Source organism: Danio aesculapii, chromosome 13, assembly GCF_903798145.1.
Source record: "Danio aesculapii chromosome 13, fDanAes4.1, whole genome shotgun sequence".
NCBI lineage: Eukaryota > Metazoa > Chordata > Actinopteri > Cypriniformes > Danionidae > Danio > Danio aesculapii.
This window is the reverse complement of record NC_079447.1, coordinates 28,503,331-28,531,064: the sequence shown is the minus strand read 5'-3', so window position 1 is coordinate 28,531,064 and position 27,734 is coordinate 28,503,331. Positions and strand designations below refer to the sequence as shown.

At 37.4% G+C, this 27,734-nt stretch overlaps 1 protein-coding gene across 1 annotated transcript in view; it reads left to right on the top strand.

The window, feature by feature from the left end:
* Nucleotides 1–27,734, top strand: part of sertad2b (SERTA domain containing 2b) — a 68,333-nt gene that overhangs the window by 7,912 nt on the left and 32,687 nt on the right. The window lies entirely within an intron of this gene.

The window sequence follows — 27,734 nt, the reverse complement described above, 5'->3', positions numbered from 1 at the left end:
AGTTTGACAAATATTGCAGCTGTTGGACAGCATAATGAGGCTTTTTAGTTGAGAATGGAGTTGTTTAGATTGCAACTATGCACTTTATTTATAAGGATAGTGGCAATTTATATATTTATATAAATCTCCATCAGCCTGTCATTAAGCAGAGCAAAGACGGTTGACGTTGTCCATCCACAAGGTGGCGACAGAGCATAATACGAAAAACTCGTAATTTCTAACTACAGCTGATCAAATCATTATCAAACAGGTGAGTGACATTCTAAGACGATCTCTCTCTTTTGTATGTCGTGGTGTTGTATTTATGCCATATAATTGTAGTGTATTGAATGTGATATGAAACTCACTTGTGTTGGCCACTCTGTATAACCCTGAGTTACTTTTTGGTTGGCCGTTTGTTTGTTTCTCATGTGCCTCCTCTTTTCGTTACTGCAGACTAGCTCAGTAAACAGAAAGAAAGAGAAAATGCCCACGTGTTTAGCGTTTTTCCTTATCGCATACACAACAGTAATCTGGTAGTGTTTGCACTGCTTTGGCTTCTTCGGGGATAATTATTGTGATCTCCTGATTGCAACAGAGAAATACTGGGAGAAATCTCTGTATTTCATGCCGTTCAGCCTTATAATCTTAAAATGTGAGCAAAATCACCTGTTTTGTCACCCATTAGACATTACGCTAGAGAATCATTCAAATACTAGCTCTAAAGTGACGTTGGTGAGTTAGTAACGCTTTCTGCTGTTCTGATTAGGGGCGTAGCAACCGGGGGGGACGGGGGGGATACGTCCCCCTCACTTTTAGAGACAGACCATTTAGAAACAGGTGATTAATAATTATATGAATGTATGATCTCATACAGCCGTCCCCCCCACTTTTAAAATGTCCTCTAAGCCCCTGGTTCTGATCAACTGCAGATGTGAATGAGTGGCGGAAGAAAGTAGTTCCTCATACAAAAGGATTTTTAGTCTTTGCGTGTTTGATTTTCTTTTTATATATATGATTATGCAGTCCAACTGTTGTATAAATGCAATATCACACTCGTAGCAGTGTGATATGGCTGTATATTGTCACTAGTGGGACACTGAGGCACGAGACCGTGGCATGCACGCCCACAAGTGCTGATATACAGCCATATCGCACTGCTACGAGTGTGATATTGCTCATATATAATATAATGTAATATAATATAAATTTCCATGATAGTTTTGTCATATTACATTTGTAATTTTTTACATTTTTTTAAAACAGAAATTTTGCCCTGTGTTGTGACAATTTGAAACAAAAACGCATGTAATATATTATATTTTATACTTGTATTCTTGACTATTTTATAATTGTAAAAAATTGATTATAAAAATGTTGTCTGTGATTGGATCGTTATTAAAGGTAAATTGACTTTCCCTGAATTCCCTGCATGAAAGTTCACTTTTTATATTCATATTTTTTTGCTAAGGTTACTATGTTTCCCTCATCGATGTAGATTAGAGTTTAATGTTACGTCTAATGTTAAAAAATAATGTTTACTGCATTGCTTTAGTCTCGTGTGTATTACCATGATGATGTTTAATAGTTGTGTGAATGACACTGGGCGCCTTCTATATATTAGCATGTTTCTCTTCTGTTTGTTCTGCTTTTGGTTGTGTTTTTGTGTGTGTAACAAATATGTAGATGTTAGTACTTCAAAACATTGGTGTATCAATTCAACACTATATTAACACTGTATAAGTTAACAAAAGACAGTATTCAGCAAAAGAAAATTCTCGAAAAATGTGGAAGAAATATTTTAAAGCCTTTATTAACATGGCTGTTCTTTAAAACTGCACATATGCATTTCGGCGAACACTTGTGCCTTCATCAGTAGTTTATTGTAAATTTTTAAATGCTGTATTTTTCCACTGTATTTTATTCATAAAATTTTGTCAACCAGAGTTGCCTTTTTATTAGCATCACTTTGACAGATATTTTTTTTACACTATATGTTTCTTGCTTGTATGTTTAGCGTCAATATTTTGAACTTAAACGGATACAGTGTGTAGCTTTTTATTTATCATATGCCTTGATCATATTCTAGGATGCATGCAAAGACTCATCAGGCTCAAACTGTGTTAGTTGAATTTATTTATTAAAATAAAGCAGACATCCTCATTACCATAACCTATTATTAAATATATATCAAGCCACAGTAGCCACAGTGGGGTCTACTACAGTAAATGGCCCTGTTGGCATCTTTATCAAGCATAAAATTCTCCACAGAGGTCAAATGGGTTAATCAGGTTTGTGTGTTATGCAGTGGTTGACGCAAGTAATCTGCTTTGCGTTATTCAGTCATACATGCTGTGGTTCAGGATTCCCACATTAAAACAGATTGCGTCAGATGTTATTAAATTCCAAAGCTTGCAAAAAATGCAGGAAAACCCCGGATAAAGGATTTCAGCCTTTCAGCCTTTCTTGCTCTGTTTGTCCGATTGCCTGATTCCTGCTCATCTAGCAGGAAAAATACACTCACCGGCCACTTTATTAGACAAACCTCACCAGTACTTTGTTGGACCCCCTTTTGCCTTCAGAACTGCCTGTATCCTTCGTGGCATAGATTCAACAAGGTAATGGAAATATTCCTCAGCGATTTTGGTTCATATTGACATGATAGCATCACGCAGTTGCTGCAGATTTGTCGGCTGCACAGATGGGAAGATGGGTACACTGTGGTCATAAAGTTATGGTCATGGCGCAGACACAATGCTCAATTGGTACTAACGGGCTCAAAGTGTGCCAAAAAAACATCTCCCACACCATTACACCACCACCACCAGTCTGAACCGTTGATACAAGGCAGGTTGGATGCATACTTTCATGTTGTTGACGCCAAATTCTGACCCTACCATCCAAATGTCGCAGCAGAAATCGAGACTCATCAGACCAGGCAACGTTTTTCCAATATTCTATTGTTATATTTTGGTGAGCCTGTGGGAATTGTAGCCTCAGTTTCCTCTTCTTAGCTGACAGGAGTGGCACCAGGTGTGGTCTTCTGCTGCTCTTTCTTCCTCATTCTGATGCTAGGTATGAACTGCAGCAGATCGTCTTGACCATGTCTACATGCCTAAATGCATTGAGTTGCTGCCATGTGATTGGCTGATTAGAAATTAGCATGAACAGTTGGTCAAGTGTACCTTATAAAGTGGCCGGTGAGTGTATATGTACTGTTGGGCATGAAAAGAATTTTTTTTCTTCTCTTCTTGAGCTCCTGGTCTGTTTTGATGTTTGAATGTTGAAATTGTAGCAAGTCAGCGATCAGTTTTTAATAATGTTAATACATCGTCTATATAAACTAGGGCTGCACTGTATATCGTTTCAGCATTGATTTAACAATGTGTGCATTCGCAATAGTCACATCGCAGCAGCTGCAATGTGGAGTTGGGATTATTATTGTTGATCAGCAATGAAGAATGTACAGTGTTTACATTTTACATTACAATTGATTATTCAATATTAGGGTCAGGACAAAGTAGCTATATGCACGAGGTGGCGCTTCTCGTAATGGCAGATTGAACATATATGTTGCAATTCTGTTAATAAAAGAAATACATCTTATAACATTTTGATGCAGGTGGCGACACTGTGGCTCAGTGGTTAGCACTGTCGCCTCACAGCAAGGAGGTTGCTTGTTCCAGTCCCCGCTGGGTCAGTTCTCCCTGTGTTTGCATGGATTCCCTCCAGGTGCTCTGGTTTACCCCACAAGTCCAAAGACATGTGCTATAGGAGAATTGAATAAACTAAATTGGCTGTAGTGTATGTGTGTGAATGAGTGTATAGGGTTGTTTTCCAGTAATGGGTTGCAGCTGGAATGGTATCCACTGTGTAAAACATATTCTGGATAAGTTGGCGGTTCATTCCACTGTGGTGACCACTGAAAAAAAAAAAGGGAGTAAGCCAAAAAGAAAATGAATGAACTTTTTGATGCATTTTTCCCTCTTCATTTACAAATATGTTATATTGTGAATGATTTTCTTGTGATATATTGCTAATATCGTGATCTATCATTATCAGGGCCCAAATATCATATCATATTACCTGAATATCTGAATATCTACTTATTTCACTTTTAGATTTGCTCTATCTTTATTTATTCTTGCAGTTTCTTTGATTCACTCCTCAAGATTATTCTAATCAATCTAAGTTAATGCTTTTATTCCAAATAGAGCTATTCAAGTCATCTGCCATATTATAATCATATCGCAATATAAATTGCAGCAAAATAAAATATCGCAATGTCAGATTTTATCATTATCGTGCAGCCCTAATATAAACACAATTTTAAAGGAAATAATTTTTGCTGCTTATTCAAATTACTTATTTAAATTATTTATTATAGAAATTATATTTTGACAATTTAATTGTTTTATGTTCAATCCACTTGAATTTGCAAAACAATCAAGTTAACTTAATCAATTTGTGTTGGGACTACATGAAGGAATTGTGTGGAACCCATGCAGAAAGACTTGGTGTGTAAAACAGTGAATGGTATATTCATATTTCTTAGCGTTTTGAAGTGTGTGCAATATTCACAAGGTAATCTAAGAAATTAGTTCTTTAAGGTATAATAAATGTTTTTGTTATCAGTAATGTTTTATAATGGAAAGATACTGTGGCATAGCACATTTTCAGGCATGTGTTTTTCTCCTGAGATTTGCTTTGATACGCTCCTGTGTGCATTGCAGAAGGCAGGGGATTTCTGATGACTAAGCACTGAAGCACACGTCTTCTGCTGGACATACAACATCCCTGACCTGCAGTGAACATGGTTTAAAGAGACAGTTCACCCTCAAATAGGCATGCTGCCATCATTTACTTGCTCTCATGTCATTCTTTTTATTCCCAAAACACAAAAATGCTATGAATATATTTACAATCACAATTAGGAATTGCTGATGCTTTACAGATTTTAAAATGCACCATGAGTTGCAATAAAGGGGACCATGCACGACCGTGCAGCAGTTTTTAAAATCAATAAAACAAATGCAAAAATATTAATAAATTGCTAAATCAGCATATTACAGTTAAAGATCATGTAATACTGCAGGAATAATATTTCACAGTTTTGTTTTTCCCTCTAAATTAATAAATAGGTGTTTGTTTAGATTAATGTATACATGGCAAACATACCTTTATCAGAAACATCTTCAAATTATATCATAATAATATTCAGTATTAGTAATTGACAATAAAGTTTAGTTCAGGAGTAATTTGTGGTGATTTATGTATTTTTCAAATGTACTTATTTATTTATTTATTTATTTATTTATTTATTTATTTATTTATTTTAATAAGCTTCATAACCTTTAAATGCAATTGAAAAAACAACAGTACGTTTTTTTCCTTAAATGTGCAAAAATGATGACAGAATTTTATATTAAATACTTGAATAAAATGTTTAAAGGGACAGTATCATCCAGGGTGGGCTTAGATATTAAAATATTGCCAATTAGAAACCATTCTTACAGTGTTTTGTATATTGATCTGTTATAATCGACTCATTTCATTATGCAAAGAATCAAGTATGCATGCTGCCTGATCTCTTCGGTTTTCATAGGCATGGTGTTGTTGTTGCTTTTCAAATGGTGTCTTCTCTAGTCTCATTGTGCAGTGAATTGTTGGTATTATTGAATAATAGATGAGGAGAATCCGGGGGAGTGTCTGTCTCAGGGATCTTATCAGACAGGCAGCAGGACACTGAGTACAGTACGCGAGATCAAACCCCAGCCTCTCACACAACTGTAATAAACCACGACTTAGTATTTTCTACTACTGATATTTAGGGTGGCCATAGCCAAGAAGGACGCTTTGCAGGATTTATTGAAACCAGTATAATAATTGAATTATAATTGCAAAATATGTATCATGTTTTTACCTACATTGATTTCCAGGGGCATTTTTACCTTCATACATTTTCTGTAAGGTCTTAAATGTAAGAAATCCGATTAGAATACTAAGACAATAAGGTGCATGCTTACCAATCAAAGGAAATGCAATGAGAAATGTCACCTTTACACTGCCGAAATTTCACAGAACTGGTATTTACATTGTATTTACAACAGGGTATATACACAGGAAGTGTTTCTTCCCATACCGGTAAATTTGAACGGTTAATGTGACTTTTAACATACATTTTTTTTACAGTTCCTTTTACAACATCGATGTCGTAATGTAATTAAAATACAAACAGTTAAATAGACTTTGGCATTCATTTAGTTGTTCAAGTGTAGAATGAGATGAAAAGCCGTTTACATGCATGCGCTCGTCAGGATCGGCAGGCGAGCGCAGAAACTCTATTGAATATACTGGAGTAAAATACGTTTTCATATTTTAAAGACACGGTGCGGAAAAATTTTATTTATTGCAGTGCTTCTTGTTCATTCTGAGACCCACTTTATATAGGATATCAATCAGGCAGTGAAGATCACTGATTTTTAAAGAAAACAGACTTTAAAACCGCCAATTTTTTTTCTTTATTTTATGAAATTAGAAAAAAATAGGTACTCACTTCACCGACCCAACACTATTTTTATTAAATTGTGGGAACCCTTAGCAAACATGTCCAAACTCTTCAGCTTGACAGTGCTCCTTCTGACTGAGTCCCCACCCCCCAATTCCCAGCTTGATACTGAATACTAGTTCTGGTCAACACATTGTAGACTTGTTTTTTCTGTATATAAGATTGCACTGGTGTTGTTTTTTTCAATAATTATTATTATTATTTGCTCAAAATACTCTTCAGCGTATTTGCTTATTGTTACATGTTTATGTTTTTGTATATTTTAGTAATGTGTTTCACAATGTATAAATAAAACAAAAAAAAAAAAAACGCTGATTTTATAACTGCATACAGTTCACTGGAAGCATTTAACCCAGGTTACTGGAAATTAAATGTCCTTCTTAATACTTCTGCATATACTCTATTATTGTTTAAAATTGTCTAGTCTAAAACGTATATTTTAAATTAAATATTATTTAAAAATGCTAAAACCACCAGCGGATAACAAGTCACTGTCTTAATAAATATGCTATTGATTTCATCATTCAACAGATTCGTTTCAAGAGTTCCCACTTAGATATGCTTGGCGAATAAAGCAGGTTTGGCATGCTGTCCCGGGAGAGAACTCTGAGCTCGGAGATATTTGAGCCCAGGGCTCCCGCCCGGTCGATAAGCATTTCAGGAGATCCGAGATCAGGTAGGTCTCGAGAGTTCCCCCTTTAGAAAAGGGAGGAAAAGGAGGAGATGGGGTGGAAGGGGGGTTTCTTCCAAACGAAGATAGAACAGTAGGGAGAAAATGATCCATTTATAGTAAACTAGGATCACTCTGATTGGATTATTACTGATTACAGATGAGTGGCCAGACGTGCTCAATCATATCACGTGCTCCTCTCGAAATTAGTTTATGAAACTTCAATTAAATGGCTGATTGATTAAGAAATGAAGCAAGTGCCTGCTTTTATCAATTAACCATTCACCAAAAAAAGCTCCATTGGATCAACTTAAACAAATTACTTAGTTTTTTCAACTTAATGTAGTATTGAAAACTAATAAATTAAGCTAAAAAGCTAATTCATAGAGTTATAAGAAGTAGAAATCATTTAAGTTTTCACATTTTACATTGTTGAATATGACTTAACTTTTTTGTTAAAAAGGCTGAATCATTTAACAACAAACTATGAAATGAGTCAATTTAATGAGTTATTGCTTCTCTCATTTTGCTGATTGTTTAAAAATTGGCTGATTCATCCAGTAATCCCTTTATGAATGGATCATTGAATTTTTGGCTCACAAGGTTCGTAAAAAATCCTGAATCATTCAGCAAAATATTTCATTTTTACTTTTAATATGAAATCAATCAGTAGATGGCAGCTAGTCAGGGTCTTAAAGATAATATGTGAATATGCAATATGTAAAAAACACTTTTAACCACAGTGCCCCCCCAGTGAGTCCCAAAACACACTTCAGCCAATCTTCAGAAGGGGATAGTCTATTAACTATAGCGGAGATGTCAAAAAGTGGCAAGGTCATGTTGAGGAATGGGTTTGCTTGTTTTGGTACTTTCAAATATCAACATTGTTTTACAAAATTCACCTTAAATGAGTGAAGCACTGTTTCATTGTTAGAGAAATAGCAAAAAATACATTCATTACAACATAGCGTTAACATTATATATTTGTTTACATATTTAAAGATGTAATTTTTTTGGCATTTTTGCTTTTATTATGATAGAACACAGTATGTAGACAGGAAGCAAAGTTAGAGAGAGGTCTGTGAGCCGGTACTCGAACTCGGGTCACTGAATTGCAATAGTGCTATAATGCCGGTGCGCTGGCCACGAGGCTATTGGTGGCTTAGTGGTTAGCACTGTCACCTCACAGCAAGAAGGTCACTAATTCGAGTCCTGTAGGCATGTCCGTGTGGAGTTTGCATGTTGTTCATGTGGATCTCCTTTGGGTTTTCAAGTTCACAGTCATGCGGTATAGGTGAATTGGGCAATTAGTGTGAATGAGAGAGTTCATGTTTCCCTGTGCTGGGTTGTGGCTAGTAGGGCATCCGCCGCATAAAAAAACATATGTCAAAGTAATTAGTGGTTCATTCCACTGTGGCAACCCCTGATAAAATAAGCCGAAGGATAATAAGTATATACTGTCACCGGCCACTTTATTAGGTACACCTATCCAACTGCTTGTTAACGCAAATTTCTAATCAGCCAATTACATGGCACCAACTCAATCCATTTAGGCATGTAGACGTAATCCAATAGAGCACCTTTGGGATGTGGTGGAACGGGAGATTCGCATCATGGATGTGCAGCCGACAAACCTGTAGCAACTGCGTGATGCGATCATGTCAATATGAACCAAAATCTCTGAGAAATATTTCCAGTACCTTGTTGAATCTGTGCCATGAAGGATTAAGGCAGTTCTGAAGGCAAAAGGGGGTCCAACCCAATGCTAGTAAGGTGTACCTAATAAAGTGGCCGATGAGTGTATATTAAGGATTTTAAAAGAAAGAGAAATTAGCCTGCGCCAAAAGACAGGCATAATGCTTTTTTCAAAAACAGTTTCTAAAATGGGATGATAGGTCATTGGTATTAGTGTTTGATATATCTAAATGTGTAGTTTAAGTTACACATAATTTTGTGTTTTCATTACTTTGCATGCTCAGTACCTTATTAGGATGCCTAAATAATAAACTCTTGCCATTCCAGCGTCACTTTGGTGCCTGTGGCCGTGATTGTGTTTACACCAGCAGGGTAATTATCAACTGATTAACTGCTGTGGGCTCAATGCACACTGTGCACCATGTGTTAACATCTGAGCCCCATGTTGTAGTCAAAGACGCAGAACCGGTGCTGGTTTGGTGCCCTGTGTCATAAATGCATGCCAGACGGGCACAACAGAGGCTTTAGTGAGGCTCTAAGCTACAGGAATAAAGGCTGCATTCTCACATGCCTGGCCCTCTCGTTCAACCTCCTCATTATGTCTGTGGACTAGAGCAAAGTTGACTCAACTCTTATTATAAAACTGTCTATTATCACACCACGGCGAGCCAGCTTCTCTTCTCTCTCCGCCAGAAGCTGTAAAATAACTATCTTGTTCTAAAAGACCTCTTAGTACAGTAAGTTAAGGCAGAAACAGTGAAGGGGACGTGTTGAAGCAAGTTTGCTCTTGTAAACAGTGGTCTTTCGAAACGTCTGGATGGCCTGTTTTCTTCATTTGATGAACACTGAAAGATTTTGGAGCTGCACTGATACTGCAACTAATGTTTTTTAGGTCAGTAGGTTGTCCTCCTAGTTTCTGATCCCAGGTTTTTGTGGAAATTAAAATATGGGTCAGAAATGTAGAACATTGTTTTTATTTTCTGGTTTGTGAACAATTCAATTGCATTAAATTAAAGGTGCAGTAGGTGATCTGCCAAATAATAGCTTTGAAAACACAGTCCCACCCCTGCCGTCCAAAGCCATGCCTCCTGATATCCCGAACGCAGACCTTAAAGATGACAACCCATTAGATCATGCCATTTGCCAGTTAGAAAATTTTACAGTACTGTATAATACCTAAATTCTGAATGAAAAACTGTATCTATGTCTATATCTAAATCTAGCAACTTTTCTGCTGTGTAGCAAGCAAAACTTGTCATAATGTTCAACATTTCATGCATGCAAGGATCGCTGGTCTCACTCTCTCACACTCTTTGTCCTAAAGCAACTGCTGTATGCCTAGTGGTTGGCCGGCAAGGTGCAGGAATTACACTTAAGTCATTACTAAGCCATACATGCTACGTACATGGTAAACAATGTCACAGGTTGTCATCACCGATGTGAATATAAAACCAACTTCCCCTCAGTAAAGCAGGCTAGGTGGAATGGTGCTGTTTACTTATGTTTTGTTGTTAAACTAAATAAAAATCTACATTACAACGATGTTGTAAAAGGTCCCTTATGAAACTGAATCCTCAGAATTTGCCTGCTGAAGAGCCGATCACTCAGCTCCCAGCTGAAGTGCTGTGGCAGTGGATACACACGTCTCCGTTCCCTATTCGGGGAACATGGGTTACGGACGTAACCAGGACGTTCCCCTTCATAAGGGACCTCCATCGTGTATCTGTATATAAACAGACTTTTGGGAGACAATATGGAAAACACCACAGCAGCCAAGCCCGTCACGCTCCTGATGTGCAGTTTGCCAAGCAAAGTGTGGGCTCACTGACATCACCAAAAGCGCAACCTTCCAACGTCCCCTAGGCCCAAAATAATTACATGGGAGTAATAAGAATTCAGATTGGGGGTCATAAATGTGCTTTTACCGAGCTAATATAGACTAGGGATTTTGGAAATATGACAGTACGTTGGGAAAGCGTGCCAGTCCCAGAAGTGGGAGGATGCTGCGGAGACCACCTGCTGCCCAAAGGGGGAGACTTGATGGTAATAAAGCATATGGACTAGCCCTAATGAGGGGAAGTGCTACATATGATAAGCTGGTTAGCGGTTAGGGAAGACACGTGTCCGCCTGATATGGCATCACCAAAAGAGGGGAATGCGTGTAGCTGGCAACGATCCTCAGCATGCGGGTAGAACAAACGGGCATACTAGACCACACACTGAGCCATGCACTCGACTCCTCCGCTGAGTCAGGTGCTGGGGGCCTCGGAGGAATTCTCTAGGGTTCGCCTGAAAAGGGAAACTTACTAGTAGAATAGAAAAATGCACGCATCTCCGGGTTAGTGAACCTGGCGCAGCAAGCGCTTGTTACACCAAGCCTAATTTCCCCTCAATTGATTGGGGTTACCCAATAATCAGGAAGAAACAGGCTCCACTCGAAGGTTATAAAACCTTGCGAATGTGTTGCAGATATCTGTGAGCGAGGCGGCACGTGTTAATGCCCATGTAGAGCAACACCTCTAGTAGAGTGCACTCTCACGTTAGGGGGGCGCGGCTCGCCCTGGCAGTGAAAAGCGAGGGCGATGGCATCAACTAACCTGTGGGCCAACCTCTGTTTTGATACGGCACTTCCCTTCTGCCGACCACCATAACAGATAAAGAGCTGTTCACATGATCTTAAATTTTACGTTCGTTCCACGTAAAGGTGCGAAGGAGACAAAGCAGTGAGTGGGCTGGGCCTGCCTTCCCTGAAGGCAGCGCTTGCAGGTTCACCACCTGATCTCTAAATGGGGTGGTAGGAACCTAGGGCACTTAGCCAGGTCGGGGTCTCAGGATAACGTGAGAGTACTCGGCCCTAATTCAAGGCACGATTCGCTGACCGAAAATGCCTCCAGATCTCCAACTCCCTTGAACGATGCCAACGCGATCAGCAGAGCTGTCTTTAATGACTGAATTTTAAGGGATACAGAATCGAGTGGCTTGAACAGTTCTCTCCGCCAGGACTACGGAGAGATCCCAAGAGGGCAATGAGAGGGGGGCGGGATGAATTTAATGGCCGCGCGCCTCTGAGGAATCGGATGATTAGATTATGCTTCCCGAGCGTGTTGCCATCCACCGCATCATGATGTGCGGAGATGGCAGCCACGTAAACCTTCAGTGTGGAGGGTGACAGCCTATGCTCCAACTTATCCTTTAGGAAGGATAACACAATGCTATTCTGGCAAGTTTGGGGGTCTTCTCAGCAAGAAGAGCACCACTCAGAGAATCGACTCCACTTCAGGGCATAGAGAGCCCGAAGGGGAGGACTTTGTATTGCCACGCTCGTCCTTTGAACACGAACCGGAGAAATGGGCAATGGCATGGAAGAATGGAGACGTAAAAATACGCATCCTTCAGGTCTATGGCTGCAAACCAATCCTGAGGACGGATGCTCTGAAGCAAGCGTTTCTGCATGAGCATTCTGAAAGTCATTTTGTGTAAATGACAGTTCAGTCTGCGCAGATCTAGGATTGTTCTTAACCCCCCGCTCTTTTTGGGCACGATGAAATACGAGCTGTAAAACCCAGACTTCATCTCGGCTGGACCTGCTCAATTGCATCCTTCGCCAAGAGGACAGCAATCTCCTCTCGCAAGACAGGGTCGCTCTCTGGGATAACCCTCGTGAAATGAACACCCGTGAACTTGGGAGGGCAAATAGCGAACTGAATCGCATAGCCAAGTCTGACCATCCGTATGAGCCACCGTGACGCGCTAGGCAGCGCTAACCAAGCTGGCAGAGCGCGCACGCTAATAGCACCATCAGAGCGATCAATTGGCATTTCTCCGCCAATTCAATTGCCATTTCATTGGCCCATTTTCTTATCTTCAGAAGTGATTGGTCATCTGACGCACTCCCAAAAGTCTTATATACAGACACATGTTGGAGTTCCCTTATGAAGAGGAACTGTACTCATAATACAACACAATCTACATCAACTTTGCATCTTCTTGCACCTTTGCTTTGAATGAAGACAATCATCTACTACACCTGTAACATTCAAATTTGAATTACAGATTACTATATAATACTAATAATCTGTAGAGATTACAGATTATTATAAAGGTATAATTACGATTTTTTTTAATTACATTTTCTTAATTTAATTAAAATGAAATCAATAACAAAAATTTTATTAAATAATTCTAATTAAAATGTGCAAGTATTTGTCTTTGCAATTAAATTACATTAACCTAAACATAATAACAAATGAAGAGTTTAGATGCAAAAACCTCTGCTGTCTAAAATCTTCCCCTAAAATGAGTATTTTTATCAGGCTGCTGTGTGTATGTTCAGTAACATCATTTTTATTGCAAAGAATAAGCCATTTTCCTGCTCTTTAAAGTGAAATATATCAACAAACGAAGGAGGCTGAGAAAAATGTTCGAGGGAAATTTCAGGTGGCACTCTCATAAACTCTTCAAATATATAAACATATTTATGTTGCATTTTAACATTGAAGTTCAAGTTTAACTTTCATAACTCGGTTTTATAGAGCACAAATAATTTTCTATACTATACGTTTCTATGAAATACAATGCTTTTTATTCTTTAAAGTTCTAGCATCTTTAATTGCTATCAAAAGAACACCCAATACATTATTCTATGTAAATGTGAGTACATTAAGCATTACGTTTTTTAATTTCATCATTACATGTGTACTTTTCAGCTATACAGTATGCTTGGGAAATATAAGCATCGAAACAAAGTATTAAAGCACCTTGATCTTGCATATTCTATATATAAGAGGTCAGGCTTAGCATGCATCTCTTAACAGCAGTTCCCTGATCCACCAAGAGTCCTTAAATATTAGATTAAGTTGATATACAGTTGAAATCCGAACTATTAGACTTTCTCTACATGAAAAAATATTATCAGACATACTGTGAAAATTTCCTTGCACTGTTAAACATCATTTGCGAAATATTCAAAAAAGAAAAAAAAAATCAAAGGGGGGCTAATAATTCTGACTTTAACTGTAGCTATTAAGAGATCCTTTAGAGAGAAACAGTTTTATTATTGTCTTGTGTTGAGGGCTGAACTCTAATAGCACAACAGCTGCTTCAGAGAGAGGCAGGCAGTAAAGACACCTTCACCGTTTCATCAAACAGATGCTCGATATCTAATCCGACTCATTCACGTAGTGCGTCAGGGTCAAAATCATGGCTGAGTGTGAGAAAGGGCTGTGGGTGCTGGTGTGCCATATGAGACCGGTGTGCATTGGGTGGTTTGTCAGTGTGGTGAGCTACTGTTTGACAGACTCCGCTCCTCCCTCCTGTCAGCTGCTTTTGGGGAAACTGAACACCTTAAAGCTCTGTTAGGACTCATTGAATTTCTGTTTAATCCTCATTCATGATATCCAGCATGAATAAAGTTTGGACGAAGAGATAGCTACTTGTTGGCCGGTATTTGTGTTTCTTATGGCAATCTGACTCTTATGTCAGTCTTTTTAAAAACCATGGTTCAGAAATCAAAAATAACATTGAAAATAAGGGATAAATAAAGGGTTAGTTGACCCCAAAATGAAACTTTAGTCACTGTTTACTTACCCTCAAGTGGTTCCAAACCTTAAATGTCAATCTAGGTCAATTGCAAAATGACCGTTCAGACTAAGATTTAGATTTGTATTGCATGATATGCATCATCTGCGACAATTTCATACGTTTACTTCCTCAATATGCGAGCTGTGTGGGTGTAACAATATGGATTTTTTGGCCGTTACTGATAGCCTGTAGCTCTTCATGTTTGGAAGCTGATAGCCAATAAATCTATTGTATTTAATTGCCTATTTATCAGTTAAGTCACTTGCAAATTGCAATTTTGATTTCCTCTTTTTTTTTTGAGGTGAAAAATTCCCCACATAAACACTCCTAAAGCATTTCCATGTCTGCTTTATGTTTTTCATGTCATCTGAATGACACTCATTCAATCCCTTATGGTCAGCAGCACACACCTGAAGCAATTCAATAAAATAATGCATCATTTATTGGTTTTAATGTCAACTCAATTTTCTTATCAGAGCGGTTATCATATTATTAATAATAAACCTTTATTGGCCTATAGTGATATGGCCACTAATATATCGTGCTTCCCTGCATTTATTGTAAATTATGATCAGTTTTCAATGAAAAAAAAAGTTTTATGTCCAAACAGCACAGCCTTGTTTTATTACTAAATGAACCTGCATTCATGAGCAAGCATAAAGATTGCTTCATTTTTAAATGTGTCAGTTATGAGTTTAGCTCCATTAAATATGTTTTAAAAATATTATTTTAGAATATTTCATGATATTTTTTTCTCTTTTTCAGTATTAAATGGATAGTGCACCCTAAAAGAAATTTCACTTATCATTTACTGTTTCTTTACTTGTTTCTGAATCTGTTTGAGTTTCCTTTCTCGGTTGAACACAAAATTATATATGTTGAAAAAAGCTGGAAACCTGTAACCATTGACTTTCATTGATGGTTACAGGTTTTTAGCTTTCTCCAAAATATCTTCTTTTTGTTCAGCAGAAGACAGGTTTAACTCAAACAGGTTTATATAACTACTTCAGTGTGAGTAAATAATGAGTATATTTTTGAGTAAATTATCCCTGTTAGATATTTTTCTTAGTATCACAAACCCTTATTATGAATGCCAAATTTACTGGTACACTGCAAAAATATTCAGATATATGCGTTTTTCATATTTTGTGATTCATGTTTTTATTTTTATTTATGCTTACATTGCATTATTACATTACATTACATTACATTAACTACATTATGGGACTTTGATCTTTCTTCAGAAAGGTCGAAAAAGTGACTTTTAGTACAATTTTTATTAGTTTAAAGTGATATATTGTCTAGGTTGGTGTTGTATATTATGGTATGCAAACCTTGTAATAAACTTGCAGTACATTTTCAGTTATTTGACAGACTTATTTGTCTATATATTATTTCTTATATTATTTCAACTCTACTAAAATGACAATTCAAAAGTTTGCACTTAGATATTGCTATACCCCTGGTACAAGGACGAAAAAGAGGAGATGGGATGGAAAGGGGGGATTCTTCCAAAACGAAGATAAGGCAGTAGGGCGAAATCTCTCAATTTAAATTTGAATCAATCTGATTGGATTATTGCTGATTACAGATAAGAGGCCAGCTGCGATCTATCACATCACATGCTCCTCTCGAAATTAGTTTGTAAAACTTCACTAAAAGTTACTGAATTATTAACAGCAAAAGTGGACAGAACAGAGATCAACATCCCATAATGCAATTCACAACCATTAATAAACGGAAAACACTTATGAATCACAAAATATGGAAACAGTTCATTAACCGGTATTTTAAACAGTGTACCTAATCAGCTGACATTAGAGTTTTTAATTGATATATTACTGGCTGAGTTTGGACCTCTTGTTTACTTGAGTCTTTGTCTGTCTTTCACTGTATCTAGCATGATCATCTATATGGAGCCATACGGAAGTCAAGAACTTATGTTATATTTGCCTTGTCAGTTAAAGTAATGTCTTGTCTCAAACCCTCGGTGTCTACATTCATCCTCAACCTACACATTTGTTGAATATATGTGATTTTGTCATGCGGTAATCCATAATAAAAGTGCATATTTCTTCTAGCCTCAAATATTCACTCCAGATTTCCCAAATTTACAATGATGACAGTTTGAAGTTGCAGCCATATTAAAGGGACACTTCTGTTGAACACAAGAGAAGTTATATTTTAGAAATCCGCTAACCATCGACTTCCATAGTATTTGTTTTTCCTACTATGGATGTCAAAGTTTCCAACATACTTCTGAACATCCTCATTTAGTCTTCAACAGATCAAAAAGAAAAACTCAAGCTGGTTTGGAACAAGTCAAGGGTGGGTAAATGATGACCGAATCTTCATTTTTTTAGGGTGAACTGTCCCTTTAAATTCCTCAGCAAGTGAAACACAACAAAAACAAAAGTTGGTATGTTGAGTCAGTTAGATCTGTGTGGTTATTGGTTGATTTCAGCAGAACATGATTTGTCTACTGTTCCCACTACTGTTCTGGCTACACTCCTAATCGCTGGTAGTGCAGAATATATATTTTGCCAAGTGAATGTGGACAAAGGACTTGGTGTTTGTGTGCGAGTATGGTGGGAGGGGTGAGGGTAAGAGGACAGAAGGGGTGTGTGTGCGTGTGCGTGTGCGTGTGTGTGTGTGTGTGTGTGTGTGTGTGTGTGTGTCTGTGTGTGTGTGCGTGTGTGTGTGTGAATGGGTCATAATATGGTAGTGGTGCTGGAGAGGATGGGAGGAGATGGAAAGGGTTGGAGGGGAGGGATGTGCTTTTGTTTTGTTCTCTGTTGCTGAGCAATGGGGACTAAAGCATTGGGAACAGCTGTGATGGCCAAAGCTTTTCTCTTTCACTCTGCCGGAGAAGCCCTGAGGCACATGCACAGATACAGCAGACTAATGTGTGTGTGTCGGGGAGAGGGAAAAAGAGAGGGAAAAGGAAGGTGATATTAACTGAAGGAGGCATTAGTGCTCTTATGAAGGTCAGGTAGTCACTGTGTAAGTGAGTACAATTAGTACAAAGAAAAAGTGACTGATGAAGCAAAGTACTCCTGATGGATTTGTGCTAAAGAGCATGCTGGGAAATGTAGTTTCACAGAAAGGGAATGATAGAGAGTGAAAAGAGTGGATAATTATTACTTGAAGTTCTATGCTATAGTGAGAGGTTTATTGAACAATATTAATACCTTTTCTAACTTAATAAGAATTCATTGGATTTATTAAAATTGACAGTAAATATATTAAGTGTCTTTTTGATGAAGCATTTTAGAATATTGTAATTTAAATTAAATTTAAGGTATACTACTTTTTTTCATTATTTACTCAACCTTCACTTGTCACGAACCTGTCTGCTTTTTTCTGTTGAACAAAAAGGAAGATATTTTGAAAAATGTTGAAGCATTCACTTCCGTAGTATTTGTTTTGTCTTACTATGAATGTCAATGGTTACAGCTTTCCAACATTCTTCAAAATATCTTCTTTTGTGTTCAACAGAATAAAGAAATTCACAAAAGTTTGGAACCACTTGAGGGTAAATAGTAAGTAAATGTTCTTTTTTGGGGTGAACTGTCTCTTTAAAACCTTATTGTGAAAGATTACACTACCGGTCAAAAGTTTGGGGTCAGTTTTTTTTTTCATGTTTTTTTTTTTTTTTTTAAGAAAATTATTCTGTTCATCAAGGTGGCATTTATTAAATGTAAAAAAAATTTTAAAATATTTATACAATTTTCAAATAATTGCTTTCTTATTCTATGTAGATTCAAATGAAATTATTACTCCAGTCATTATTGCATTTACTACTATCACCATTAATAATAATAATATTAATAATTATTATTATTATTATAACTATAATAATTAATATTAGAGTGATTTCTGATGGATCATGTAAGACTGGAGTAATAAAGCTGAAAATTCATCATTGAAATCAGTGGAATAAATTATTAAATTAAATGATAAACAACTTTTGAACAGTTAATTTATAGTGCAGTATTTCACACTTTTACAATTTGCACTGTATTTTGGATTAAATAAATGCAGCCTTGGTGAGCAGGAGAAGTTTATTTTAAAACATTTAGAAATCATACTGACCCCAAATTTATGACCAGTAGCGTATATACTGAAGGAAAGCTGCAAAACACAAATTTTAGAATAGATCAAACAGATAAAAAACTAATTTAACACAATCAATCACTTCTTCAGCAATCATAAACTCTGTTTAATCACTCATTTTTACCATTAACAACCTAACTAATGTTATGCAGACAGTGTCATCAACGATTATAATATAGTATCACTCCAACCTTGACAGTTTAAGCAGCACACTTCATTGGTACAGTAATTGTTAATGTGAGTACTGCAAAGATTTGCTGTGTATCTTTCACATAAATTTATTACTGGTACAGCTTGAATAGTCTATATAAATACGCAGATGAGGGTGTGCTAAAAAACTGGTATTATCAATGGTGCAGTCGGAATGCAGAAGCCAGAATTTGTGCTCATTGTAATGCTGCCAGTCCTGATTTACAGACTGTTTACTGTAGTCATCTAACTAACTACAACTTGAACATACCAATGAATTAATGCAGTAAAACACATTCTTAGAACAACAAAGAAATTCAAATAGTTCCATTGCATTGACTGTTAGAAGGAAATGTGCAAAAACTGTACCTTTAAGACATCTTGCAAGAAGTTGTTTCCAGTTTATATTACACACACACTCTGCAAAGCAACCAAGCAATCATGTTATTGACCAGTCCCTGGGAAGTCAATTAAGAATTTAAATAAAAGAGTGATTCAATTGTTTATAGGGTGGCATGGTGGCTCAGTGGTTAGCAGTGGTTAGTCACCTCACAGCAAGAAGGTTGCTGGTTCAAGTCCCAACTGAGCCAGTTAGCATTTCTGTGTGGAGATTGCATGTTTTTCCCAACTTGGCGTGGGTTTCCTCCGGGTGCTCCGGTTTTCCCCACAGTCCAAAGAAATGTGCTATACGTGAATTGGGTAAACAAAATTTGGCCATAGCGAATAAGTGTGAATGTGAGTGTATGGGTGTTTCCCGGTACTGGGTTGTGGCTGGAAGGGCATCCGCTGCGTAAAAAATATGGCCGAATAGTTGGCGGATCCCTTATAAATAAGGGACTAAGCCAAAAAGAAAATGAATGAATGATTTATAATGTCAACAGTAAGAGCCAACATGCCGATAAGTGAAGTTTCATAAACTAATTTCGAGAGGAGCACGTGATATGATTGAGCACGTCTGGCCACTCATCTGTAATCAGCAATAATCCAATCAGAGTGATCCTAGTTTACTATAAATGGATCATTTTCTCCCTACTGTTTCTATCTTTGTTTGGAAGAATCCCCCCTTCCACCCCATCTCCTCCTTTTCCTCCCTTTTCTAAAGGGGGAGCTCTCGAGACCTACCTGATCTCAGATCTCCTGATATGCTTATCGACCGGGCGGGAGCCCTGGGCTCAAATATCTCCGAGCTCATGGTTCTCTCCCGGGACAGCATGCCAAATCTGCTTTATACGCCAAGCATATCTAAGTGGGAACTCTTGAAATGAACTCGTGTGCCCACCTAACAGAACACTGACCAAAGGTGGACCTGCACTCGAATTATTTCTTTCATGGCATTGTTTGTCCTAAATGTTGGTTTGTTTGTATCTTGTTCAGTTTGTGTCTGACACTGCATGCAAGTGTCATATGAGTGTGTGTTAATTAGGACTAAGCAATTAATCTAAACAAATCACAAATCGATTTGATTAATCTGTACTTGTCATATACATCTTGTCAGGGAAGCACGGTTGTGTGATCAGTAGTAAATCTCCTCCGAAGGCCAGAGGGAGCTCTTATGCAGAATTGATTGGGCTTGACTAATTATCACATGACTGTGAAATAAGGTGAAGAATGAGAGCACGATAATTCTAAATATATCTAAAATACAGCTTGATTAACTATTTTGCATTCAAATGTAGATGCATTTCAAATCGGACAGTATAAAGACAGAGCGTTTGCTCGGTAAGAATCTGTTTAATTTAATTTCCCCTATGGTGAAACAAATTATAACAAAGTGCAATTCCAAAACGGGTTACAAAGTGATTAGAATGGTTATCTCACAGCAAGAAAGTCACTGGTTTGAGTCCCAGCTGGACAAACAGGCCTTGAGTTTGCATGTTCTCCCTCTGCCTGTGTGAGAGAAGACGTGAAAAAACATGTCTGCTGTGCCAACCCTGATAAAACAGGGAATAAACCAAAGGAAAATGATTTATTAATTGTATTTATTGTAATTATCTATGCTTGTAGATTGTTTATTATATTTTATGCAGATGCAATCCCCTACAGGATCATCCCAATCAATATAAGATTATTAATTATTTTCAAATAAATATATTCAAGTCATCATGGCAAATTGTATTCAGTATATTGCAGAATAACAAAAATCGCAATGTTAGATTTTCCCAATATTGTGCAGCCCTATATGTACATTGAAAGTCACTTGAATGTGGGATTAAAGTTGAATTAGGCTTGGTCTTGTTTCAGATGTAAATCAAAATGTATGTTTTGTTTTTTGGATTTTAATATAAGTTAGCCTTAAGGCATAGGTCTCAAACTCAATTCCTGGAGGGCCACAGCTCTGCATAGTTTAGCTCCAACCACCTCCAACTCGCTTGAACACCTTGATTAGTTAGATCAGCTGTGTTTGATTAGGGTTTTTACTGAAGCAATTTTTTTTGTCAGTGTTAGTACCACATTTTAAAAATGCCAACAGCATAATAAGGCTCTGAGTGTGGGCATTTTACTCAAAGCACTGAAGACTGAGCAAAAGATTAGAACCACTTAAAGGAGGTTTTTTTGTATGAACTATCCCTTAAACTGTTCCAGTGACAAGCTGATAAACACTACCTGACAAAAATCTTGTTGTCAATCTCTTTTGTAAGAGCAAAAAATAATAACTTGACATCTAGTTGATCATTTGGAAAAGTGGCAGAAGGTAGATTTTTACCATGAATCATCTGTTGAACTGCATGCCAATCATCACAAATACTGCACAAGACCTACAGGAACCTGCGTCGACCCAAGATTCTCACAGAATTCAGTCAAGTTTGGTGAAGGAAAAATCATGGTTTGGGGTTACATTCGGTATGGGGGCGTGCGGGAGATCTGCAGAGTGGATGCCAACATCAACAGCCTGAGGTATCAAGACATTTGTGCTGCCCATTACATTACAAACCACAGGACAGGGCAAATTCTTCAGCAGGATAGCGCTCCTTCTCATACTTCAGCCTCCACATCAAAGTTCCTGAAAGCAAAGCAGTTCAAAGGTGCTTTAGGATTGGCCAGCCCAGTCACCAGACATAAACATTATTGAGCATGTCTGGGGTAAGATGAAGGAGGAGGCATTGAAGATGAATCCAAAGAATCTTGGTGAACTCTGGGAGTCCTGCAAGAATGCTTTCTTTGCCATTCCAGTTGGCTTTATTAATAAGTGATTTGAGTCATTGCAGAGTTCCTAAATCTTGGATAGGCGACAAGACTTTTGTCAGGTAGTGTACTTCAGCTAACAGAACAATTTGAGCACATTTTATGAGATTATTCTGTGCACCAACACAAAAGTTACTAGTACAAAACATGTGTCTCTTAATGTCGTGTTTGTGTTGTAGCAAGTCTGGACTTTAGTTACTGGATCAGCAAACTCTCTCCGCAGGGGTCTTCCTCCAGCCATTGTAAACAGACTCCTCCTCATATCCAAAGATCCTTCCAGCAACCACACTGACCAGGCTCAACAGTGTACCCATAATGGCCTGGCTCAAGGGAGTCTGGACTACAAATATGTAATTATTTTGTCATTTTTCTGTTTTACAAGACACAAATAAGGGGCATGAATCTCCGAATTTGGCTATTATTGATGTTGGTGTCAAAATTGGTGTAGCCCTTATCCCTAGTGACATCTCCACAGTGGCTTCAGTTCGTCCAATCATTTCATTACCCACAATTCCAAGCGCTCCTGTGCCTTTCATTTTAGTGTTTGATGTTTTTAAGTGACATCTGCGGCTTCATTCTCTTCAACGGGAAGTTTTAGAGAGAGCAGACATGGATACAAATGCTGTAGTGTTTTCAGCAAGTATACAGAAACTAAAATAACCGAAGCGGTCCACCACAAAATACCAAAATTAAATGGAGGGGGGGGGGGAGAATAGGGAAGAACATGGAAATTGGGATTTGAGACATTCTTTAGGAGCCCACGGTTTTGAAAACACAAGAGACATGGTGAAAACACGGAGGTGCTGGCATGCAGAAGCCCTAAATACCAAAATGATTGCTTTTATGCCATGAGTTGTTTTTCATCAAGACATTTGATCTTTTTCATTTGAAACCTGCTGTTTTTCTCTTCTTATTCTCCTGTCTTTTAGTTTAATGTAGCCATGTTGATCAAAACACGTTATTTTTTTATGACTGCTATGAGTAATATTCATAAACTTGAATTCTTTTTTTTGTACAATAAGAGGTGCCGTGTGTTGTACAGTATGAAACATGACGTGAGAAAAGGAGATATCAGATATGTTTACAGAAAACAGTGCAGTGTCCGATGCTGGAATGTTTATTGAATTACTCAGCCCATGTCATGATAGGGGAATGTTTGCCTTCAAGTGTGACCACTGTAAAAGAAGCGTACCTGCTTTCTGCAATTATAGCGTCTCTCCCAACGTGGGTTTGGTGCTGTTACATTAGCCGTGAGTCTATGAATAGCACTATAGGAATGCAATAATTCACTGGGCATTAAGAGCACAGACACACACCAGAAAGACTTGCTTTAGTTTTTCGTGCTCGCCCATGTAATTATGCTTTTAGTCCAACATGTTTCTTACAGACATTATGGCAGATTAGTCACGTGAAAATCTTTTGTTGTCCACACACACACACTTTCATTTAAAACACTTATGCTGTTGGTAGATAATTATTAATGTACTCATATCATGTGGTTTTTAAAATGTTTTAGACTAAAAAAAGCTTAAATTTAATGAGGAAAAGTAAAAAATAAATCATTATACCATGAAAATATGTTTACACATCAAGTTTTAAATACATTTTTCAAGTTTTTTTTTGTTAAATATCATGAATTATTAATAAATATTACTGCTGCATGACATTGCATTGACAACTTCCGCTAGCTTCGTCATAAAAAGCTAGACAAATAATTTAACATTTTGAGAGACCTACTGACTATGAATGCTCTGTTCAAAATTTTTGCATCTTAAAATAGATATAACAGATAATGTAATACTGCAGATTATGCTTTAGTAATACTATTTATTAATGAATAAATAAGCTCAATAAATAATTATAAATTAAAAATTTTAAAAGGCCTTTAAAAACAGGACTTAATTTGACAAAACTTATGCATACTTTTATTCAGAGACTCAGAGACTTTGCTTATAAAAATGTAACTACAGTACCTGACAAAAGTCTTGTCGCCTATTCAAGTTTTAGGAACAACAAATAATTACTTGACTTCTAGTTGATCGTTTGGTATAAGAAGTGGCTTAAATGACAGGCAAAGGCTTCTAGATTACGCTTATCTTACCAAAATAAAATATGATCATGCCTTAATTTTTAATTATTTAATTGGGACAGTAAGGTCTGATTTTGTTTAGACAAAAGTCTTGTCACTTTACAGAAATGATGTACAGTATAGAATATAAAGTCATAGTGAAGTGGGAAAAGTATTAATATTGTGTTTGACTCCCATGAGCTTGGATAACTGCATCCATACATCTCTGCAATGACTCAAATAACTTATTAATAAAGTCATCTGGAATGGCAAAGAAGCATTCCTGCAGGACTCCCAGAGTTCATCAAGATTGCTTGGATTCATCTTCAATGCCTCCTCCTTCATCTTACCCCAGACATCCTCAATAATGTTCATTCTGATGACTGAGCTTGCCAATCCTGGAGCACTTTGACCGTCTATGCTTTCAGGAACTCTGATGTGGAGGCTGAAGTATGAGAAGGAGCGCTATCCTGCTGAAGAATTTGCCCTCTCCTGTGGTTTGTAATGTAATAGGCAGCACAAATGTCTTGATACCTCGGAGTGTTGATTTTGTCATCTACTCTGCAGATCTCTCGCATGCCCCCATACTGAATGTAACCCCAAACCATGATTTTTTCTTCACCAAACTTGACTGATATCTATGAGAATCTTGGGTCCATCAGATTCCAATAGGTCTTCTGCAGTATTTGTGATGATTAGGATGCAGTTCAACAGATGGTTCATCTGAAAAGTCTACCTTCTGCCACTTTTCCAAATGATCAACTAGACGTCAAGTTATTATTTGTTGTTCTTACAACTGAGATGACGACAAGACTTTTGTCAGGTAGTGTATATAAATAAATGAACAGTTTAAACAGCCTGCAAAATCAGAAACATTGTCCTTTTTTCTCTTTTCTTTCATAAATTTGTGGGACATTTTTTGTTTGTTAATTTTGATAGCATTTGTGCCTCAAGCACATTCATCTTGGACTCTGGTTCTTTCTTGTTTACATCATAAAATTGTGATTAGAGTCAAGGTCAGCCACATTATGGCATCACTGTTATTGGCTACACTGTAAAAAATAAAAAGTTTAGTTAACTTAAAATGTTTAAAGCAACTGGCTGCAAAGCAATTTTGGGTTTATTCAAGTTCAGTGTTTGAAGTTGTGCCAAATATTTTTTCTAAGTTGAGTTAACTTAAAATTTTAAAGCAACTGGCTGCAAAGAAATGAGAGTTTATTCAACCTCAGTGGTTGAAATGGCAAATATTTTTTCTAAGTTGACTGAAAATGCTGGTCTAAGTGGTGTACTTTATGGAATAAGTCGATTCAACTCAATTAAAAAAAAAAAAACAATTTGGCACAACTTCAACCACTGAAGGATAAAATCTCAATATTTCCTTGCAGCCGGTTGCTTTAAATTTTTAAGTTAACTTAACTTTTGATGTTTGACAGTGCAGGAAGTAAACACTTAAATAGAGAAATCAAAGTTTTACGTCTCCTCAACAGATTTCATTATTTTCATTGAACAAACAGTTTTCATGAGTAAACTCACCACTGAGCTCAAAAACATGTCCACCTAACTTAGAAGTTTAAGTTAACAATATGTAGGTTAGAATTTTTACAGTGTATTACTAACTGTTTGTTTTAAAAGGAATAAAAGTAGTAAAAGGAAATGTCCAACAGCTTTTCAAAAATTATAACATTCAACTCAATTTTCAATTCATCTTTATTTCTGTAGCACTTTTACAATGTAGATTGTGTCGAAGCAGCTTAACATAGAAGTTCTAGAAAATTGAAACTGTCAGTCCAGTTTTCGGAGTTGAAGTTCAGTTTAGTTCAGTTCAGTGTGGTTTAATTTTCACTGCTGAAAGTCCAAACACTGAAGAGCAAATCCATTGATGCGCTGCTCCACAAGCCCCAAACCAAGCAAGCCAGTGGCGACAGCGGCGAAGAACAAAACTTCACCAATTGACGAAAGTGAAGAGAAAAAACATCAGTACAGTTGTATGACATTCTAAAACACTTTATGCCTTCAAAAGTGATTCAAAATGATTTAGTTATTTATTCATGTGAATAACCCATTCATCACTGAAGTCATCACATGTGTGAGTTAGTATTTCTGAATCAATTAACAGATGCGGTCTGAAAAAAATAATGAGCATTATAACATTGACCCTTTTACTTCATCTTAGTGTTGAATTATGACCGTTTTCATCCTCCCACAGAGAATTTCCTTTTAGTCGTGGCACCAACCTTAAATGAAATATCTTCCTTTTCCTGCAGGATTTTATTGAGGATGCTCGGTGCCAAAACTGTATGCCGCTAATGTAAGACCTTTCCGCTCGATTTAGGTCTTTGTGTCCACTCAAAAATTTGGCTCCCAATAAACACATCTCCAGCGTTTTTTGAAGTTCTCCAGCTCCGGCCAGGAGAGTCACCGAATGAAAGAGAAAAACAGCATGATGTATGGTGTCCTGTCATATATGGAGACCACTTCCAAAACCACAAGCATCACTGCGTTGGTTTTGCTCCAGCCGGGGTGTGTAAGTGTATTTATGTGAGCGTGTGTTCATGTGAGACGTGCAAAATATCTGGAGGAGGGCAGGAAAACCCTGCGTTATATCAATATTGTTCTGCGTGATCACCATGGAAATGGGATAAAACATAAGCGTGTGTACACAAAGTTCAGTCTGTGTGTTTTTTTTCTTCTTAAAGTGCAGCACGGCCTGTTGTTCTTTGCTTTAAAACACATCACCTTAGGGAGAGCCGTGATGGATGACTTAAAATAACCCTTTTTCATTTATCTTCCGCTCCTTCGCTTTTCAGATAATGATTGTTATCAAGCGATCGCATTTCCAAATAACTGTTATCAGCGAATTGCTAGTAAATTTCCTTTCATGCTTGCGTTAAGATGATCCCTATAATTAAATATCGGTTTTCTTAGTGTTTCCGCTCTTTATCTTGTCTTCTCTTCTTTAACTCTTGTTGCACACACTCTTTTACTCTTTTTATAAAGTGTTTGTGATTTGGGGTTTGCAGTGTTGTTCTGGAGTGGGACGGGAGGGTCGGGTGATTGGGATTTGATGCTATGATGCTGGATATAGGGAAAGTGCGTAGTTGGATTCATGCGGGGGAGAATCATGTCGTGTTGGTCTGACAGTCTGGCACGTGGTGCACCTCAGACTTGGCGCGAGCATGGAGAATGATGAATAAGTGAAGAACAAAAAGGGAATCGCATTTCAGACTGGCTTGAAGTTCTCACCTTCCCCAGTCTCTGTACTGCTGGGCGATACTCCCTAGAAAATCTCTACGAAAAATTGGAAGATTTTTAAATATGTTATTTTTTTTATTCAGGGGAATTATGTACCATAAAATCAGCAGTAAAAGAACACACACACACCTATTCGGTGCGGTAAATGGTATACTTTCTGAATACTGACCAAACAATATTTTTGGTCTGCTAAACTTAAGGGGGTGGGGGGGTCATATGACTATGATGTCATATTTTAAACTTTAGTTCACATGTAATGTAGATCTGTGAACATAAACAACATCTCTGAATGTAATATGCTCAAAGTTCAATGCAAAGGGAGACATTGGCTTTTACAGAGTTAGCTTAGCGAACAAATTTTGGGGACTACAAAAAATAACTCCAGACTAGTGAGATCCCGCGTGCTTGGGCATGACGCTTTTCCCAGGGACGTG